This window comes from Cupressus sempervirens, chromosome 3 (assembly GCF_028749045.1).
Source record: "Cupressus sempervirens isolate cs-2001-9-10 chromosome 3, ASM2874904v1, whole genome shotgun sequence".
NCBI lineage: Eukaryota > Viridiplantae > Streptophyta > Pinopsida > Cupressales > Cupressaceae > Cupressus > Cupressus sempervirens.
In genome coordinates, this window is record NC_143120.1 from 25,081,409 (window position 1) to 25,094,120 (window position 12,712).

Consider the following 12,712-nt stretch of genomic DNA (forward strand, 5'->3'; position numbering starts at 1 on the left):
TACACCAACAAATCTAATTTACATCTATCTTATCATTCAACATTATAATTTTTATTAAATACATTGAAACATCTATAATAATAATTTTTAAATGAACATCTATAAATTTTTAAAATTAAAATATATGAAACTATTTAAATAAAAAGATGCAATAATCTAAAGATAATACTATTAACAATGGAAATTTATAATTTTACATATTAAAAGTGAAAAAAAATTGACGGAGTTATAAAGCGCAAAACTAAAAACAATGAAATAAAATAGTAGAAAACAAAGTAAAACACCCGGTATGCCAAAAAGGAGTAACAGGGGGTTAGTAGAAATTTGAAAACGGGTTCCCATATCTATGCTAAAATTGGGCTCACATTTTGCAAATAGTAAAAATGAACAAAAAACCCCCAAAAAATTGGCTTTTGTAGTTTTCCGCAATCGGGTACTCGATTTCTTTAGAATCAGGTACTCAATTTTAAAAACATGGTTTGGCACCCAATCCATATTCAAAAAATCAGGTACCCAATTTTCAAAACACAGTTTGGCCACCCGATTCATATTCAAAAATTGGGTACCTAATTTTTTGAATATGGATCGGGTGTCGAACCGTGTTTTTAAAATCAGATACCTAATTCTAAAGAAATCGGGTACCCATTTTTGAAAGGTCTCATTCCATGGAATTTCAACCCAACTTTGTACTCTTACCCACTATGTTAGCATTCATGTTTACCTATCAATTATGCATTTGGAAAACAATGACTACCTATTTTTAGATTATGCTTAATTCAAATTGATGGAAAATAAAATTTTGATGACATTGGATTGATTTATCTACATCATGTTGTAGATCTCTTCAATATCTTTCCAGCGCATAACCTGATCAGATTTTCAATAACCCGATTGGGTTTTCAATGCACTTTTTCATTTCATAACCCGGTTGGGTTATTTGAATCCTAGAAACCTGATTGGGTTATGGCTTGTTGATAGCATAAGGAAATGACCCAAAGGCTTGGGAGACTGTTTTCCCTCCAATTTTTTTTTATTTAGATGTTTTTTCATCTTCTAAGATGAATTCTCATCTTTACCTTCATCAGGTTTTCTAATGGTGAAGTGAGTATCTCTAAAACTACTACCATAATATCAAACATGTTCTTAGCTTTCTAACCATATAAATTTTTCTATTTTTGGACAATATTAACAATGCAAACTTTAATTACTTTTACCAATGCCTTGGCATTCCTCACATACATATGTCTACCATTTTTTTAGTAACATTTTATATACTTAACAAAATTCAAAATAAATTATATATTATTGTTCTACATTTGATTCTATACACTTAAAAAAAATCATTTTCAATTATTTTGATGCAAGTTATGCTCAGCACATGAACAGGTACCAAAATTTTAGGATGTAGTCAGTTCAATAATTCATAATTTAAAAAATATTGATCATAAAATTACAAAAAAATACACAACTTCTAGATGACTCTTAACTTTCATCCTACCAAAGGGATATGCGAGATACTAAATATAAAACAGTCTTTTGTGTTGCACACGAAAACAACTATGTTATGTTTTCTAAAAAAATCAGGGACTATTTTTCGTGTGTGTAGGGTTTGACCCACCAATCTTATCCATTTTGTAAAAACATTAGTAGTTTAGAAAGTAGATTCAGAGTACTATAATTTATATGTTTTATACATCTTGTCATTTTTAGTGGATGACCCTCAAATATCTTGTCCAAGTTTAGGTTTACCTAATTTTAGGAAAAAGGTGTCCACTTATACCCCCCTTTTTGTATACCATATTGGTGCACTCACCGTAATACTAAATAATACACTAGTTGGATGTTTTGGAGGGTGCAGTTTTTACTTGGAAAGCTTTCCACATGGATATCTTGTGTTCTATTATGTCTCATTCTTCTAGTTTTATGCTTCTAGAATATTAATTCTATAGGTCACAATGTTGTTGAAATTTGTTGGATCTACAAAATGCAATCACTTTCCTTCAAGGTTTTAATTCTGGAAAATTAACTATGTTTGTTTCCTCTTTTATGGTATAGTAGTATGTACATGTATTTTCTTATTAGAAGCTATTCATGAATTCTTGGTATACTAGATGTGCATACTTATAGCAGATAGAGTTATGCAATGTTCTCATTTCCCTTCAAAATTAAGACAAAAGATGGGTTATCAATAGAACATAGATTTAGTGTGAATCATCAAAGAGCTATGTTGTCAACAATTAAAATAAAATCAACTTTCATAATAAGGTCAGACAACAAGAAAAGGTTTGAACCATCATACAAAGATATCTTGCAACTAAAGATGATATAGTTGACTATTAATCAAGGGATTTGATTAATATGAAGATTACATTAAGAAATTTTTAAGAGGTGTTAATAAATGTTGTTGAATAATGAGAAGATGCATCTTCTTCGAAAGAGATATATCTCTTCACATTAAAAACGTATAAAATAGAAATTAGAAAGAAGTGAGGAGTAAGTATGAATATATGTAGAAAAAGAAAAAGGCAAAGTATATGAAGTAAAGGGAAGCGTTGAGAGGTGAATGTAAGAGAACTAAAAACATATGAAGTAATAAAGAAATATTTTTATCAATAAGGTTATAAGATATTCAGATTTGTAGTTCAGGCATGTGTGTGTGAGAGCCAAAATAATAAGAAAATCATTACTCCTTTTACTAAGGGTACAAAAGATGATATTTTTGCAATATGAGTGTAGCAGATATGAATATTAGATTAAATAAAAGAAGTTGTGCTAAGAAAGTGACCATCATCAATTGAGTTAGCAACATTTCCAAGGTGGAAGAATTTTGTGTGCAGTGGGTTGGTGCACACAAAGATAGAAGTAAGGAGTTGGTGCTTATAGTAGTTCTAAGCCTACAAAGTGTGGGAGTTGGAGTTTTCAGTGAGTTGGCACTCATAAAGATATATAAAAGCAATTAGTTTTTTGTTCTTTTCTCCTACATTGGGTTTCCACAAAAATCTCTGTGTTCTTGTGTTATGTGCATAATTGTTGATTCCAACATTTAAAGTTATTTATGGTGATTAGAGCTTAAAGTTATGTACATATTTTTTGATTCCAACATATTTTTATAATCTGGTCACATCAAGTTTACATAAATGACACCACTAACTCATATTCTGAAGGATATAATAATTATAGTGCATGCACTATCAAATTAGGATGATGATACTTAGATTAAAAAAACAAAAATATACATACATACAATGCATGCACATGTACATATGTGTGATTATTTAACTTCTTAACATTTTACTAACACATCCATAAATGACTACAATTTTTTTTTTCAATTCAATGAAAGTGATATCATAGTTTGCACTTTAATCAACACCCTAAACCTAACTATTATTGTATGCATGATATAAACCTAACCATAATTCTATCAAAAACCAAATTCTAACTATAATACTAACAATGATGTAAATCCTAGTCCTAATAACAATATAAATCCTCAACCGTAATCCCAAACCTAAACCTAAATCCTATCCCGAGTACAAATAATAACCTAAGAATTGTTCAATGCAAAACCTTACCAGAGCTCTAAGTATAAACCATAAGCTCAATCAAACTAGTAAACTTAATCCCAATCAAAATCTTATCATAACCATAAACTTCATGTGACAGAATGACATCTCCCATTTCCAATTACTACTACTTTCTTATATATATATATATGTGTGTGTGTGTGTGTGTGTGTGTGTGTGTGTGTGTGTGTGTGTGTGTGTGTGTGTGTGTGTGTGTGTGTATGTATAGATATATGTATATGTATACATATATGTATACATCTATACATATATGTATAGATGTATACATATATGTATATGTATAGATATATGTATATGTATACATACATATATATATATATATATATATATATATATACATATATGTATAAATATATGTATATGTACATATATGTATACATATATACATATATGTATATGTATACATATATGTATCTATATATATATATATATATATATATATATATATACATACATATATACATATATATGTATATGTATACATATATGTATATATAGATACATATATGTATACATATACATATATGTATATATATACATACATGTATATATATACATACATGTATATATGTATGTATATATACATATATATGTATATATATACATATATATATATATATACATATATATGTATATATACATATATATGTATATATACATACATATATACATGTATGTATATATATACATGTTTATACATGTATATATATATGTATATACATATATATATATATATATATGTATATACATATATATATATATATATATATATATATGTATATATATATATATCTATATATACATATATATATACATTATAAACATGTATATATACATGTACATATATGTATATATATATATACATGTATATATATACATGTATAAACATGTATATATATACATGTATAAACATGTATATATATACATGTACATATATATGTATATATATACGTACATATATATATGTATACATACATATATATGTATGTATATATATACATATATATATGTATATATATGTATGTATATATATACATGTACATATGTATATATATACATGTACATATATATGTATATATATATACATATATATGTATATATATACATACATATATATATATATGTGTGCGTGTGTATATGTATATGTGTATATATTATAGTATATATACAATACTTTGAAAGATATCCTCCTTCAAGACACCTATTCAAATTTGTTTCAATAATACAAACGTCAAAATAAAATTCAAATATATATGATCCCTTACATAATCTTTATTTAGAAAATAAAAAATTCACTTGGACAAATGTACTCTATACTATTAACATTCCATTCATTGTTTAGTATATCATTATAATTTTTAAAAAGGTCTCAATTAAAAGGGCTTAGTCTTACACGAAATATTACAATCTGTTGGCTAAAAATCTAATTAAGGTATATTGATGTACTAGTTTCATCATTGTTGCCTTGTATGCTTTCATTTGGTGACATTGTGGCATCAACCTCCTATAAGATGAAACAACAGAGAGGGCAACAATTATTATTCTCCAACCATATGGATATACAAAGACCATGGAATCTATCTCCACAAGGCAAAATCTCTTGATTGGACTGAAATTCTTCCTCACAAGTAGAGCAGGAGCCATGATCCACTGGCATAACAATTGTTCCTCCATTTACATTGAGGATGAGATCATTGATCTCGATGATAGAGATTGGTGGTGGTGGTAAAGGGCTTCCCAACGTGTGAAGGAGGTAATGGTAATAAAATGCATGTGTAGCAGTATATTTGGGTTGTCGTTATTGCAACATTTTTTAGCTCTTTCCCCAAGCTTTTCATGGGCGCCTTAAGAGAGCCAATGAGAGCCTTGATTTTGCTTCTAGCAAAGCTACTATTATCACATTCACAAACCCCATCATCATTACTATGTCCTTCTCTCTCTTTGAGTTGTTCCTCTTTCTTCACTTTGGCATCACCTTGAGTCTTTATTAAAGCATTTTTAAGCTCTTTGCCCACACATTTTAAGGGAGTGTAAAGAGAACCTATGAGATTCTATATTCTATTCCTACTCCTACTTCTGCATCTACTCAAGTTTTTGTTATCAACTCTTCCTCTTTCTCTATTTCTCTCTTAACACTACTCCTATTCCTTTAAATTGTTATTTCATTGCATTTTCTACAATATTGAATCAATGTAAATGAACCGAATTATGAATGTAGTGTCACTCAATCAGCAAATGTTATACCAAAGTAAAAAATGGGCGGGCAAAGAATTGGGCGGGCGACGTTCAAATTTTATGTCAAATTAACCACACTAGTAACTGTGGCTGTGGGGAGTGGGGAGTTAAAGAGGAGTCAAACTAATTACAACCATAATTGTGGCAATAGAGAAGAGGGTTAGAGTGGGGATAGAAAACTGACGACAAATATAACAGAATTGGTAGTGGGGCCCGCATCAGTCACTCCAAGTAGTCAAAGCTTTGAGTGTGCCAGTTAAGCTCGGCTTGGCTAGAACAATGAGGAACTACATATGAGAAGCATAAATATCATTGTGGCTAGAACAATGAAGAGCTACCATGAATTAAATATGTGCTAATTATTTACATATTTCTTCACAACCACGCTCCATCTATTGTTATAGTTCTTGTTGATGTCCTCCATAACTTGGTCCAAATGCTTAGCTTGCATAAATTTGACATATTTACACATTCTATTCCACAAGATTGCTACTTTCCCTTCATTTTCCAGATGATTGTAGATAATCCTAGTCCTTAGAAGCCAAACATTTGGGGAAGGGAGCGATGCAAAAGACATGGTTCAAGTAGAAAGGAAGAGAATGTAGGGAGATTAGTAAAGTTCATACTTTCTAAGGTCATGCATAATGCACGAAAACTTGAGGCCCAAGGTAGAAATATATGAAGAAATACCCTAAACAGTGTCCTGGTAGGAATCTTTATGGACAACATTGATTCTTGTCAGGCTTGGAATTTGACAGCCACCCCTACCTATCAAATGTTTTATTAATGACGGCTAAATTATTTTCCTACCTTTCATTTTACGTTTGAAAGAAAAGAATTGATTGTCAATTTTTAAAAAAAATAATAATTTGAAGATCATTTTAAATTTAAATATTTGTAAATTAAAAAAATAAATAAAAAAATAAAAATATACAAAAGTCTCTATGAATAACTTATATACAAATATTTGAAATAAAAAAATAAATTTCTTAGTTCATGTATGTTGAATTTTTTTAATTAATATAATCATATAACAAATAATATAAAATTATATACCTAATATTGTAAATTACTAAAAATAAGCTTTTGAAATTCATTATATTCTATTTCAATAAAATTCTAAATGAATGTAAATATGCAATCATCAAAATAGAAATATATCTAAACAGAAGTTAACGAAATATATATATATATATATAAAATACTAAGTTTCCTATAATAGTTATTGACGATTTTGTCATAAATTTATTTGTCATCTTGATGGTTTACTAAAAATTTAACCCTAGTATTTTGCTTTGATTTTTCACACACCAATGTTTGATTTGTTTCAATGTTCTCTGTTCAGGAAGATATGGAAACATGTGATAACATCTAGACATAGTCCATCTGATATCCATACTAAATTGATGCGGAAGTATGAAAGACATCCTACAATGGTGGTTTTATGCGGTTGTTTGCTTTGCCCTATGTGAGTTTTACAAGGAAAGGGTGGGGTTTAATCATGGTTTATGCTTTAGCACCCATTTTCATTTTACCCATCTTCAACATATAGCCAATTATTTCCACAATCTATTGCCTCAAGAACATTTCTACAACCTCCCTTGTAGTAACCTCTAGGACTACCAAAAGCTTGAAAAAGTGCAGAAGCTTCTCGAAAATGCTCACATTTTAGAGACTTCAAATGTTAGAAGGTTACAAAAAAATATTAATTTTTCTAGAATTAAAGTAAATGAATTTTACTTTTTTTTCCTACCTTTACCTCTCTTAATCAATGAAAATAAAGATAAATAATTTTGGTTAAATCAAATAAATAAATATATATATATTTCAGAAATATAGAAGATTTTGAGAGTTGGAAAAAGTTCTCAATTTTAATTAGACAAGGAAAAAGGATAAATGACACCCAATTGATGTGTGCCTATGGGTGGAAACTAATAAATAGAAAACTAAGATTTTTACCTATCACATTAAGGAATTTAAACTGAAAAAAATATTTTCCATCTTAAGAATAAAGTATTTTGATGTGCACATGTGTGTGGTGGTTTGCACTAATTCATATTAGGAACACCAGAGAACTACATTACTTCCAATTTGTGCTAAGTATAAGAATAAAGGTATGGACATCCTTAATTCATTTACATTGTAAAATAATTATCATTATTAAATGAAGTGTATGCGCTCTCCTCAGCCACCCCTTGTGCTACCTAAGTATTTGCCTCCTAGGTTAGCCATTGTTGAATTCTTCTGGCAGTTTTTGTTAATGAGCAGAGAGATTCTGCTTCCCTACATAAACCTACATTTAAGTGTAGATGTTTTAAGGTAGGAGATTTTTTGATTGGAAAGAATGTCATTGAGGAGCTCAGTGAGTATTTAGGTCAATATAAATTTGCTACTAGACCTTACAAAGTATATGACCTAGACAATTATGTAACCAATGAGGTTAAGGCCATTAGGGGTTATATTGAGAGGGTTTTGTGCCACTAAATAGCAGACCTTGAAGCAAGACAGAAGGTGTCAAAACATTGCAAAGTGGAGGCAACATTCTCTTCATCCTCAATGAGAGTGAGGAAGGAGTCATTTGCGAAATGGCCATTCACAAGCTGATTAAGGGAGTCCGAAAGGAAAATACCACAGACCCTCCCTTGTGAGATGGCATTTGCAAGCAAGTTCCCAAAACCTTCAACAACCAACACATATAGAGAGGGCACTAGTGGGCAGCCTTGTCGAATTGAATGATCTCGACTTTTTCCTTTTGTTATTTCTCATGGTTTTGACCACATGTAGAGAGTTGTTTAGATTTTGTTGTCTTTTCAAAATCATTCTTTTGGCATTGTCGATGTCTATGCCCCTTATGATGCAGTTGAACACTCACACTTTTGGATGTGGCTAGTTGATTATTTGCCGCCTATCACCTGGATATTCTATAGAGATTTTAATATGGTTGAGTTGGCTATTGATAAAGTAGGCCTTCTGCCTTTTCGATGGTCAGCTGGAGAGCGAGAAGCTTAGTTTTACATGTGGAACAAGCTGGGTCTTTTTTATCCCAATGTTCACTGTCACCATCCTGATGGCGTCTGGTACACTTGGTCCAACTTTCGAGAGGGATATGACAGGGTTCTTAAAAGGCTGGACCATGCTATGATTTTTGCTCAGTCCTTTTTTTCCTTTCTCACACGAGTCTACTACCTATCACTCCTCTCCTTGATGTGACTCTTTCTAACCATTTTCTCATTTACTTCTCCATTAGTTGGCATTCCACCCCTTCTCATAATTGTAAAACTCAGTTTTACCTTAATACTTCTGTGTTGTCACATCTACCCACCGCCTCTCATATTTTACAAACTTGGAATCTTGAACCTAGGCCCCATTCCACCTCTGGGTGGATCCAGTGGTGGAATGATGCCATCACCCGTACTGCTAGGTTTTTTCGCATTTATGGGAGATAGTTGGCCACTTACGGAAAGAGATCCTATGAGGCCACTACCAAAGATCTTTTTACGGCCATTGAAGCTCTAGCCATGAATCCATTTGACATAGATCTCCAGGTTTAGCTTGCCAACCTCCGCCACCAGAAGCAGGTTGCAGACAATTATACTGCCTAGGGAGCTCAACTCAAAGCCTGCCTACATTGGCTGGAGGTTGGAGATCAAGCTTCCAAGGAATTTCTTAATGCATTGAGGGCTCACCATTCTGCAATGGGAATCAAATGCATTCGGGAGGGTCAACACTCCTTCTGTGAGCTTCCTGACATTCTCCAAGCTTTCGTTTGCCATTATGAAATTTTTTTCACGGCATAGGGCCCTTCGAAAGGTCAAAATCAAGCCTTGTAGGCTTGTTTGGATGTCACTCCTAAAAGACTCGCTCTAGAACAATATGTGTTCTATGAGCAGAAGCTCACTTTAGTGGACCTCAAGGAAGCTACCTTCTCCATGACGGACGATAAGGTCCCTAGTTGTGATGGTTTCCCTTGTGAATTTTACAAAGCTTTTTGGGAAGAGATTGGACCAAACCTACATAAGGTTTACCTTGAAGCCTACAATTCCCGCTCTTTAGGCAATATTATTAATAAGGGGAATATCAAATTCATACCTAAGGCGGGTGACCCTAAAGAAATATGCAATTGGAGGCCCATCTCGTTGTTGAATGTCTCTTACAAGATCATTGCCAAGGCTCTCTCTCTTAAAATCTATCATCTTCTTCCTCACATTATTCACCTTGAACAAACAGGTTTTATCAAATCCCGTTATATCCTAGCCAATATAATTGTTGTGTAGGAAGGGATGGAATGGGCTCAGCATTCCAAGCAACAAACCATCTTTCTCAAGATTGATTTTTCCAAAGCTTATGACCGGATTGAGTGGCCTTCCATCCTTGCAATGCTTCAGACACTTCTTTTCTATAGTCAGTCTAGATGCTTTTTGGGGATGCCTCTACTGGTATCTCCATTAATGGTTGCCAGTCTCAAGCCTTTGGGCTTTATCGTTTAATTCGACAAGGCTGCCTGCTGGCGCCCTCTCTATATGTGTTGGTTGCAGAAGGTTTTGGGTACTTGCTTGCAAATTCCATCTCACAAGGGAGGGTCTGTGGTATTTCCCTTCTAGACTCCCTTGATCACCTTGTGAATGGTCATTTCGGAGATGACTCCTTCCTCACTCTCATTGAAGATGAAGAGAATGTTGCCTTCACTTTGCAATGTCTTGACACCTTCTATCTTGCTTCAGGGTCTGCTATTCAGTGGCACAAAACCCTCTACTATAGGTAGTCTTCCCTTCCCCTTCCTGCTTGGCTTGGGCAATATCAATGGAAATGAGTTTAGCATGGTGAAGTTTTCTTGTTTTTTGGGCATACCTTTTTCCTTCCAAGCTTCCACCATCGAGTTCTGGAATGCGGTTCTTGTAAGAATAGAGAAGAAGCTAGAGTATTGGATCACCAAACCTCTCTCCCTTGCAGGAAAATTCCAAATTTGTTCCAAAGTGTTGGCCGCCACCCATGTGTACTACTCCTCCTGTTGGGCTCCTTTAAAGGCCTCTTATCTCAAACCTGAGTGCCTGTTACATGACTTCCTCTAGGCTTCATATGTTTCTCACGAGGGCTTTCATAGAGTTGCTTGGGATTTCTATTGTCTTCCCAAAGAGTTTGGTGGCCTAGGCTTGTTGTCTACATAGAAGCAAGGTACTGCTCTTTGTGCCAAATGGGTGATCCGAGCTCTTTTTGGCAATGAAGCTTGGAATATTTTGTTAAGACATTGCATTTCTTCAGGCTTTCCAATTCACCAACTAGTCTAAAAGGAGATTGGTTTTCAAACCCTTTTTGTGACCATTGAACCTATCCAAATTCAGGGCACTTTTGTTGCCAAGAGTATTTGAAAAGCCTAGGAAGCAGTTAAGCCCTGGCTTCACTAGGTTGGTAATGGATTCAGAGATGGGCTCTCCATGAACCAACACAATCTTTGATGATCACCATTATTTGCTATCCAAGGTGTTCCCCTGGCTAAAGTGCATGGGGCTAGTACTCTGCATTTTTTTAAACGCGACATAAGAACCCCTAAAGATCTTTTCTCCAAAGTTACTATGAGCTTACGGTCGTGGGAGGACATGAAAGTACAATTTCAACTCACTCGTCCAGATCAACAAACTTTTGATCTTCTAGTTTCTGCGGTGCCTCCACATTTGTTACATAAAGTTGGCATTCAGTCCTCTCACCTTTGGTGGAAAGACTAGAAGTGGTATCCAGACACCTCGGTAACTAGCTATAAGCCTAGGCTAGGCTACCAAAGGCTAGTTCCTCACCTGCCCATGGTTAAAGTTCTCAACCAATGATGGCATTTGCAATCTTCTCACTGTACTTGGAGTCATAGGTTCTCCATTGTGTGGCAAACCATTACTGAGCCTAAAATTGCACATTTCGCCTGGTGTATTCCTTTCCAGGGCTTGCCTTTGGGCCCTTTATGTGGTCAACTAGAGACTTTTTGGCACATTTTTTGGTTTTGTCGATGGGCTCAATGTTACTGGCGATGGATCCATGATCTCTTTCGCCCCTTCCGCCGAGAACCTTTCTCTTGGCATATGGTTGTTCTGGGTGACAACACTCAGATTCCCTTCAAGTACTCCCATATATGGCATGCTTTTAGATTGGAGATCTTATTTACCATTTGGAAAGATAGCAATGCAGTTATTTATGCTAACAACACACTTGACATTAATGTTGCTATGTACGCTAAAGCGTGTATTTATAACAATGTCATGGTGCAGATGCAAATACAAATAGATAAAGTGGCTCTGGAGGTGGCTCACCTACGAGAGCTATTGGCACATTGGGGAAATGCCCCTCATATGGTAGCTTGTGTCTTGCCAAATTTGGCCTCGGGCGATCGTACCCCTCCTCGTAGTCGTCATCGAGGACGTAGCACTTCTGCTCGTTGCTCTCACACACCTTGCTCTCAGCCGCACCGCTCTCCCAGCGGTGGTGCTTTTGGTCGATGCTGCTCTTATGGAGGCTCTAGTGGTCAGCACTACTTCGCTTCAGCCCCTTGAAGATCTGGCTCAGGGTGCTCCCTAATGGCTCCTCCTGCTGCTCCTACTACTAGTTGACCCTTTGCGCACTCACACCCCAAGTGGTTGTTTCCTTGGTTGGACTTAGCCATTTCTCCTCCCAGGCTTGAGGGAGAAAAATATGAAGATAATGTTGCTGTTGATGACGGATGGGCTCCCCTTGAGCCGTCTGGGATTTGATGATAAGGATCCTCCTCCGTCAGCTAGCACTGCGCTGGCAGCCTAAGGCTTTTTATGTTTTCTGAAGTTTTTTTTTTAATGAATAGTTTATATCCGCCGTTTGAACTTGCGAGGTGATCCTGTTTCCCCCAGCCCCTTTTTTTGTGAATATGTAACTTT

The 12,712-nt window shown here is 34.2% G+C and overlaps 1 pseudogene; it reads right to left on the minus strand.

Annotated features, from left to right (window-relative positions):
* LOC149564579 (uncharacterized) overlaps nt 1–9,595 on the minus strand; it is a 118,195-nt pseudogene extending 108,600 nt beyond the window's left edge.
* Nucleotides 9,596–12,712: the final 3,117 nt, after the last annotated feature.